Raw genomic sequence first — 9,594 nt, 5'->3', positions numbered from 1 at the left:
GCCTGAGCAACATGGTGAAACCCGGCCTGTACAAAAATTATTTTAAAAAATTAGCTGGCCTGTAGTCCTAGCCACTTGGGAGGCTGAGAGGTGGGAGGATCACTTGGGCCCAGGAGGCTGAGGCTACGGTGAGCTGTGATCATACCACTACCCTCTAACCTGGGGTGACAGAGCAAGACCCTCTGTCAAAAAAAAAAAAAAATGCTGTTGTGGATATGAAGTAGGAGAATGCAGGAAAAGTGTATCCAAAGCACAGAGCTAGGAATATAGTGAGTACTCACTCAGCAGCTACTGGTTGGGTATGGTGGCTCAGACCTGGAATCCCAGCATTTCGGGAGGCCAAGACAGGAGGATTTTTTGAGGTGATCCAGCTTGAGTTTGAGACTAGCCTGGTCTCAAGCCTGGGTCTTCAGTTTGCCAGACTGGCAACATCATGAAACCCCATCTTTACTAAAAGTAAAAATATTAGCTGGGCGTGGTAGTAAGCACCTGTAGTCTCAGCTACTTGGGAGGCTGAAGTGGGAGAATGGCTTGAGCCTGGTTGAGCCTGGGAGGTTGAGGCTGCAGTGATCTGTGACAGTGCTACTGCACTCCAGCCTGGGTAACAGAGTAAGACTCTCTCTCTCTCTCGCAAATAAATAAATAAATAAGCAACCAAACAAACCCAGCAGCTACTGTTAGGTCTCACCTGTCCAAAACTCCAAACCTCAACAATCAGACCCACCTACCGAATGCTGGAAAAGTCTAACACCCATCAGCCTCTGTGAATTCCCAATATTTAAGCCTGGGTCTCACACACACAAACTTCTAGAATACTTATAGCCACGATTTTATAGCCTCTGCCCAAGTAAGAGAGGAAGAGGTGAAAGGGTTTGCCATGCTGTCCCTCCTTTTATCTCCCTCTCTTTTGTCCTAAATGAAGATGAAGATCACAAACTGCATGAGTCCAACTATAGGACATTCCCATAGTCCAACTATAGGAAAAGGCTGAACTATGGAAACAGTAAAAAAGATCAGTGACTACTAGGGGTTGAGGGGATGGAGGTTTGAATAAGCAGAGTGCAGATAATTTTTTGGGCAGCAAAACTATTTTGCATGATGTTGTAATGGTGGATACATGTCATTATCTACTTGTCAAAGCCCATAGAATATACAACACGAAGAGTAAACCCTAATATAAACTGTGCACTCTGGGTGATGATATGTAGTTTCATCAATGTTGGTTTGTTGATTTTAACAAATGCCCCACTCTGGTGCAGGATGTTTACAGTGGGGGAGGCTGTGTATGTATAGGTGAAGGGGGTATATGAGAACTCTCTTGCTTTCTGCTCCATTTTACTGTGAACCTCAAACTGCTCTGAAAAATAAAGTCTATTTTTTTTGTTTGTTGATAGTGATTTATTTAGAGAGAGAGAGAGAGAGAGAAACAGGAGAAGGAGAGAGAAAGAAACAGCTAACTCTCACACTAAGAGAAAGAAAAGATGGAATCCAGGAAAGGAGTCTATTTTTTTTTTAATGGCATGTATCTCTTATCTATTACCATGATAATTCTGTGTAATGAACCACTCTCCAAAATATAGTGACTTCAGTTTCTGAGTCTGCAGGTTGGCTATTGGATTGGGCTGTTTTCCTGGGCTCTGCTGGGCTCACTCACATGCTGCACTTGACTGGCCTTGGCTGATCTAGCTGGTCTTGGCTGGGCAACTGGGCGACTCAGCTGTTCTCCACAAGCCTCACTTCCAGCAGGCTAGCGTAGGCATGTTTTCATGGTAATGGTAGTGGTACAAAAGTGCAAACAGAAACATAATCATATTTCCTAAACCTCTGCCTGATTCACATATGTTAATTCCTCCTGGGTCAAAACAAGTTGCATGGCTGAGCTCAGAACTGAGACGTGGAGAAATATACAGTATGCCTCCTGATATGAAGAGCTGTAAAGGGTCACCAGGCAAAGGGTGTGGATACAAGGAGGAGTGAAGAACTGGGTTCGTTAATTAGTCCACCACATGGAGGAAATAGTACACCCACCCCGATGGGTGCTGCAAGAGTTAGACATGGTCAAATATGTGTGTTTAATATAGTACCTGGCCCATAACAGGAACTTATAAAGTGGTTCATTCCTCCTTACCTACAGGAGTCTTTGGATACGTATGGGACTCTTCAGTTGGAGTAGAAGGTATTAAGAATCACTGGCACCACAGGAGCAAGGGTTACCTCATGATTTGTGCTTTGCTCAGTAGAGGTACCAGTGGGAGCCTTTGTCATGTATCTGTTACAGCTGTTTCTTGGGTTAGATCTTCAGCCATAACAAGCAAGATGCCGCTGGCTGGCAGATACTCCCTTATCATTTACAGAGTCACATTCATTAGAATAGATTTCCTGCCAAATGAGAAGAGTCACTGAAATGCTTTGAGACATTAGCTTCCCTCCCATTATACAAACGTAAGTCCCCTAACAAGTGAAAATGGATTCTCCTGCTTTTTGAGCAATATGATCATGACAATAAGAATAATCATATTGATAGCTCCCACCTACTAAGCAGGAAAACAGAATCTCATCTGATTCTCACATTAGCTCACCAAGGTAAGTACTATTACTATCCCACTTTTACAGATGAGGAAACGGAGGCTCAGGGAAGCTATTCAGCTAGTAGCTGGCAGCTTTGGGACCGTTGAGACTGGAACTCATGTGTCTCCAAAGCCAACACTCTACTCCACCTTTTCTCCATGTCACAGCTTGTGTTTATTCCACTGATCTCAAGTCAGAGGTCCCTTGTCATTTGTGTTCCTTTTTGCTAGCTCATTTCAGCCACCCTACACAGGCTTCATGCCACATGCTGATGGGGAATGAAGATCCACCATGAGAGGGTCATGGCCAAAGGGGATTTTTTCCAGGTCTGGGCAGATGAGGCAGGGACCCCAATTTCAGGGCCAATCCCTCCCAGAGTTACATGTGAAACCTCCCCCTTCCCCAGAAGGCCAATGCCTGCTGGTCATTTCTGGGATAGCCTGAAGGCTTGGCCAAAGCCAAGGCCTGGAACTGGCCCTCTTCCCAGGGCCCTGACCTCTCGTGGCTTGTATGTAGGGGTCAGTGAGAAGCAGGACTCCAGGAAGGAAGACAAGGCCCCAAACCTCAGGACTGAGTTGGAGAAACCAGAGAAGGCCCCAGAACAGCTGACTCTGGGCGCCACGTATTGGAGGCAGTCACCCCCTCCCCTACACTGGCTGTGCTGTGAGTCACGGGTTTTAAGCTGAGCACTCTGGGAGATTAACCAGCTTTGTGACCAGCTGCTGGAGGAGGATACTTGGCCGAAAGAAGCAGGATAAAGTTACCCTCTCAGAAGTTTATAGGAAGGCCCACAAATGCCCCCAACTGCTGTGGGGCCCATGTTCTGGGGCATTCCTGGGTGTTCCCCCTGGGCAGATCATCAATGACTGTACTCATTTCCCCTGCTCCTCACCCATCTAGTAGGTTCTACTAATCTGGCACTCACTCGGAATGTCTGCCACTTGGGGCCTTCTGGTTCCAAGAGGGTCTTGGGCCATGGGCCTTGCTTGCTCAGATAATAGACACTAGGAAGAGAGCCCATCTTGAAGTCAGTGGGAGGAACCTGGCTCCTGCCTGGCCTAAGCTTAAGGCAGAGGCTGGTGGGAAATGCCTGAGCAGGATGGCGGCCCCCGGCACACAAGCTGTCCTAGCCAGGGTGAAAGGGACAGGAATAACTCCAGCCCAGGGCCCTAGAATGCAACGTATCAAGGGGCTGAGGAGGGCCTGAGCCCTTGGAGGGGGAATCGGGAGGCCTGGCTTCTAGCCTGAATCTTCCTCTGACCTTCTGACCTTAGTGTCCTCACCCACCAAAAGGAGAACTTGTCATTTTCAACCTGTGTTTTCTGGAGTCCTGGGCCATTCAGAAGTGCTATAAGGATTTCACAAATGTTGGATTAGATTTTAGGCCAGAAGTATCCACCAACCATCATACATAATTACCCCCTATTTCACAGATTTGTATTCATCGAAATAGCCTCGTTTTTTTTCCTCCACTGATGGACTATCCATTCATTCAACAATTATTTCTTGAATGCCTGCTATGTGCCAGGCTCTTTTGTATTATAAGAAATAACAGCTATTATGACTGGGCACAGTGGTTCACACTTGTAATCCCAACATTTTGGGAGGCTGAGGTGGGCAGATCACCTGAAGTCAGGAGTTTGAGACCAGCCTGGCTAACATGGTAAAACCCCGTCTCTAGTAATAATACAAAAATTAGCTGGGTGTGGTGGCGTGCACCTGTAATCCCAGCTACTCTGGAGGCTGAGGCAGAGGAATTGCTTGAACCCAGGAGGCGGACGCTGCAGTGAGCCAAGGTCACACCACCATACTCCAGCCTGAGTGACAGAGCAAGACTCAGTCTCAAAAAAAAAAAAAAATAAAGAAATAACAGTTATCTACATGAACTTATAAATTAATTTATGGCACAAAATAATGCCTCTGTCTGCTTTACATATCAGGGTTTCACCTAAGAATTTATCTGAAGACAGGATTCCACTCCTAAATAAGTTTGGCTTGGGATGATCTCCTGGGTGCCTCCCTGTCCAGCTGGCTCCATACTCAAAACACAAAGCTGCCAGTCCCTTGGGGAAAGGTCTAGAAGAGGCGAAGAGGAGGCACTTTAGCCCCAGGGTACCCTCTGGCATGGGGATTTCTCCACATGGTGGAGAGGCCACCATCTGAGTAAGGTCCTATGTGTCCTCTGTACCAGGGCCTGAATGGTACATGGGCAAGAGGAGGACACTGGGTGAAGACTCTGCCTCTGGATCCAAAAATGGGGCATTCAGAAGAGCCTAACCTGGCTCTACCCCACCTTCCCCCTCCCTCCCCATTATCCTACCAATAGCCCACCCTCCACTGGTGCTACTACTGATGCCAACTTCTGCCCTGTGCCAGGAAGTTTACATACATCTCCTTAATCTTGCCAGGTGGGTATTTTTAGTAATATTTTATAGATGAGGAAGGGAAGGACCTACTCCAGGCAAACCCTGTGCTAAGTGCTGGGGATGCAAGCAGAGAGTGGGACCGGGCCCCTTCTAGTCTGGAGGGAGACACTGCATCTTATCTAACACAGGCAGTACTTACTATAGGACAGGAACTTTTCCTAACTCAGTCTCCTCAATACCAGCATTCACTATCATGTCCATTTTACAGATGAGAAAATTGAGACAGAAATACTAGTGTCTCAAGGTCATAAAGGAAGTAAGAGCTGAGATTTGAACCCCAGCACTTGGGCTCCTGAGCCCATGTGTGTAACTACCATGCTGTGCCCTCTAACAGCCAAGGTAATATTCTACAAGCATTCCTTCATTCCTTCACTGGGGCCACTGAGAGGACGGGACAGCCCTTGCTATCCCACAGCTCTCAAGCTAATGTGGGAGGCAGACGTATAGCAGAGAGTCACCACCTAGGGCGAGGAGAGCAGCACCTGGGGTCAGCATTGGAGGACAAGGGCATGGAAAGATGTGGGGTGTGAATCTTGGCTCTGCCACTGACCAGTCCAACACTGACTTTGGACAAGGGATATAGCCTCTCTGAATTTCTATTTCCTCATCAGAAAGATGAGGAGGGTAATACCTATGCGTCAGGATTGATTTAGGATTAAACAAACAATGCACATACAGTATCAAATACTGTGCAAAGAAAGACATTAGGTGCCTGGTAAATGGTAGCTGTTATTATTAACAGAACTAAAGAGTGGGTGGGGAAAAGGAGGACGAAGAGGATTCTGGAATTTGTTTCTTTAAGTTCTGCTCTTGGCCAGAGGGTGGCCTTTTGTGCCCAGGCCCCTCTTCATCCCCAAGCCTTTCCAGGCACCTGCTGTGGGTCCTGGCATCCCAAGGCAGGGCCAGGGAAGAACCAGGAGGGCGGGTGAGGACAGCCCAGCCCAGCTCCTCACTGCTGGAGAGCCTGGTGTGGGGGCAGGGCTGCTCTTGGCAGATGTGTGCTCCCTGGGTGGAGAGAAGGCCTGTGTGCCTATGGAGGAATAATTAGAGGCAGGGTAGCCACACTCTCTTGCTCCTTAGAAATGAAGGTTCTAGCAGCCTCTCTCTAGGGGTTCATGGTAGGGGTAAGGGCAGTGGCTCTGCCTGCCCAGTGCCTCAGCTCAGTGCCCATATCCCTGTCACTTATCCCTCCAGACCTGGTCTGGGCCCTGCCTTTGTTCTCATGCAGCAACTGTCTCCAGGAGATGGAGATGACATCGGAATAGCCAGAGTCAGGTGTGATCCAAGGTTCTGCAAGGAAAAGGAATGGTGGTGTGGAGTGGGTTGCAGCAGGGAAGGCATCCCAGTGGAGGTGGCTCCTCGGCTCTAGGAAAAGGGAAGTGAGTGTCCTTTCAGGCAGAGGAACAGCAGGTGCAAAGGCCTGGAGGCTCACCTACGAGGTTCCATAAAACCTCTCAGTTCTAACACAAGTTTTGTTCAGATGTAATTATTTTGGTAGGAAAGAGGGCAGGTTAGAGCATGGCTGGTGGCCCTTAGGTAGGTCTTGGATGAAGAGGGGCTTAGGGGGGCAGGCCTGAGTTTGAGGAGGGCAGGAATCCAGGTGCCAGAACTTTTGCATGGTCTCCATCTCAGCACCAGAGGCCTGGGGCCCTGTGGGATGGACAGCTGAGACACTCCGGCTGGGAAGGAGCTTGCAGTCTTACCAGACCCCTGATGAATCCCAGGATCGTTGCAGGTGGTTCCAGGACCTCTTTGAACCTCGGTTTACTTATCTGAAAAATAAAGAGGTGTGATTTAGATGACCTCTGAGGGCCCTCTTGCCTTTCCTATCCCCAAACACTAGCAAGGTTAGGTACTTCCATTCATCTGAATATTACAGACAGGTGAATATGGAAGGACATTCACTGGCCATGCGTCCCCACTGGAACCCTTCCCATCCCATAGCTGTCAGGATCCGAGCTAGCCAAAGGTGTATCTGCAGAAGAAATTTGAGCAGCAGGTCCCAAGGAAGGTGGAAGCTCTTCCCCATACTGCTAAACACATTCAGAATACGGACGTGTCCCATAGACAGTCTGGTTACAGGGATACTCCGAATACGGGCTAAGGTCCTGGACAGTGACACACGGTCCACGTAGGGTGAGAACAGGGATTGTCATGTCAGAGAGGCACCCCCAGTCGGACTCCGGGACCACACCATCACACAGTGACAAGAGCTTGCGGCGGCACGCAATCGAGTGTCTTGCCCCTCCCCGCGGCCCCTGGGGCAGCCTCACTTCTAGGACCCCCTGGTGCCGGGCGCAGCCGGTGGCCGTCAGCGCCAGCCTCAGGCCCCCCCGGGGCACACATGCACTTGCCGCCCGCAGCCGCACCCCGCGCACACGCCGGCGGGGCTAACGAGCCCACAGCCCTCCGGGGCGGGAGGAAGCCAGTTGTCGGGCGGGGCCGCCGCGGTCACACAGCATTAGCCCTGCGGCCGCCCCGCCAGGTGCGGCCACTGCCCCTAATCCCTGGCCCCGGCCCCGCTAAGCCGGGCCTGAACGACGCCACAGCTGGGGGCGGCCGGCCACGCGCCTCCCCTCACCGCAGACCCGGCCTGGCCCCGGCCTCTCCCGGCGGCCGCGCGCCCACCGCCGGGCCCCTCCCCACGCTCCAGCGCGGCTCCCATCTCCCCGCCCTGCCCAGCGCTCTCCAGTCCCTCCCCTCCCGATGACCTGGTGCTGGCACCCCCGTCTCTCCCCAGCACCCCCAAGGCCCCGCCCCAGATCCTCCCCGCTTTGCCCACCGGCCTCCATCTCTGTCCTCAGGCGGGCCGGAGTCACCAGCCCCATCCCAGTCTCTCCAACGCTGGACCCGCGGCGCCCAGTCCTGCGCTGGCGCCACCGCCTGCCAGCTCCGTGCCTGCTCCTCCACTGGATCATGACTTGGGCTTCAGCTCCCTCACTCTCCATGCCTCTCATTTGCCGGTTGTGCCCTGCTCAGCTGGCCAGACCTTGGCCCCCTCCCTACCTGGATTTGTGGAGCCCCAGCGTTCATCTCCTCCCCCCGCCACACTTATTCACAGCCTCCACCTGCTGACATACCCCGGCAAGACTCCCTTGAATCTTCTAGCTCTTACCAGACCTCTGATGAATCCCAGGATCTTTGCAGGTGGTCCCAGGGCCTCTTTGAACCTCAGTTTTACTTATCTGAAAAATAAAGAGGTGTGATTTAGATGACCTCTGAGGACCCTCTTGCCTTTCCTATCCCAAAATACTATCAAAGTCATGTACTTCCATTCATCTGAATAGTACAGATAGATGAATATGGAAGGACAGCCACTGGCCATGTGTCCCCACTGGAACCCTTCCCATCCCTTAGCTCTCAGGTTCTGAGCTAGCCAAGGCAGCTTTTAGCCTCTGGCATAGGGTGGGTAAGAGGGTACAGCGTGGAACCTGGTTGCTTAGGTCTGGGCCAGGACTTGGGTCTCTGCCACCTTGGGATGCATGTCTCCCAGAAGTGTGCGTCTCTGAGGCTGGCCTGCTGGGGGTCCTGGCCTCGGGCACTGCCAGCATTAGTGCTGATGGACAGCCCTAGCAGGTGGGAGCCGGCTGGTCACCCCCGACAGCCCTGCCCACCTGTCACCCTCTTTGCTCGGGTGACCGGCTGCCTGACCCACTGACCAACTTCTTGCTGCTTCCCAGCACCCTGGGCACTGTGCACAGTGCCCCACCCCTCTCCCTTCAGCTTTTCCCAGCAACATGCTGGCTCAGAGCACACAGTACACACATATCTTGCATACGCACTTTCACACTATACACACAGTCACACGCTAACATAGGGCTGCATGCATGCGCACCCCACATCTGAGCCTGCTTCATACTCATGCAAGCTGAGCCAAGTTGCTTCTCTCCAGGTAGAGAATATTGGTATTGCCATCTCTGTGGCAATAAGGCCACATGGATAAAGCAAAGGCATTAAGTCTGGATCACCGGATGCCTGTCCTGGCTCTGTTGATATTCTAATGTGTAGCCTTGTCAAGTTACTTAACCCTCTTGCACCTAATGTTCCTGATCTGTCAAATGGAGCTGATTATATCTCATAGGATTTTGAGAATCAAATGAGAAGATCCATGGAAAGGGCTTAGAACAGTTATCAGTACTGTGTAAATTCACAATACATGTTCACTGTTAGTAGTAGTATCCAGGAGGGGCTGAGGGTCTCCTGGGAACACCTTGATAATGTTCCTTTAGTCAGTCATCTCTGGTTATAACTATTCAAATGGTAACAAACCGTTCTGATCGTATTGTTCTTCCATTTATGAAGGCTGTGTCAGTGGCCCAGATGAAATCAGGACATGCTATTTTCACAGCCTTACCTTTATCTTGATAATGATTGTTCATTCTTTGTTGTTTAAAAAAACCAAGACAACAGGTAAAGGTAGATCTGAGTTGTTTAGAGAGCTCTGGGCTGGGTCCTGGAGCTCACACATTATCCCTTTGGAATCTGTTCTAGGCCCTTTCCCCAGATCAACATCAGCATCCTGGTCTGTGTGTCTTCGGATCCACCTTATTCTTTCTGGAAATGAAGGCAACATCTGCCTCCCCCATGCCCCAGATCTCAA

At 50.6% G+C, this 9,594-nt stretch overlaps 1 long non-coding RNA gene across 1 annotated transcript; it reads right to left on the bottom strand.

Annotated features, from left to right (window-relative positions):
* Positions 1 to 4,917: 4,917 nt before the first annotated feature.
* On the bottom strand, positions 4,918 to 8,012 carry LOC119470752. Its single transcript, XR_005199723.1, has 3 exons — positions 7,777 to 8,012; positions 6,698 to 6,766; positions 4,918 to 6,359 (listed from the first exon to the last, which is right to left on the bottom strand). It is a non-coding gene; the product is annotated as an uncharacterized LOC119470752 (long non-coding RNA).
* Positions 8,013 to 9,594: the final 1,582 nt, after the last annotated feature.

The sequence above is a fragment of the Cebus imitator genome, unplaced genomic scaffold (assembly GCF_001604975.1).
Source record: "Cebus imitator isolate Cc_AM_T3 unplaced genomic scaffold, Cebus_imitator-1.0 Scaffold39, whole genome shotgun sequence".
In the NCBI taxonomy this organism is placed as follows: Eukaryota; Metazoa; Chordata; class Mammalia; order Primates; family Cebidae; genus Cebus; species Cebus imitator.
Note: the sequence above shows the minus strand (reverse complement) of the source record. Positions and strands in the feature narration are given on the sequence as shown.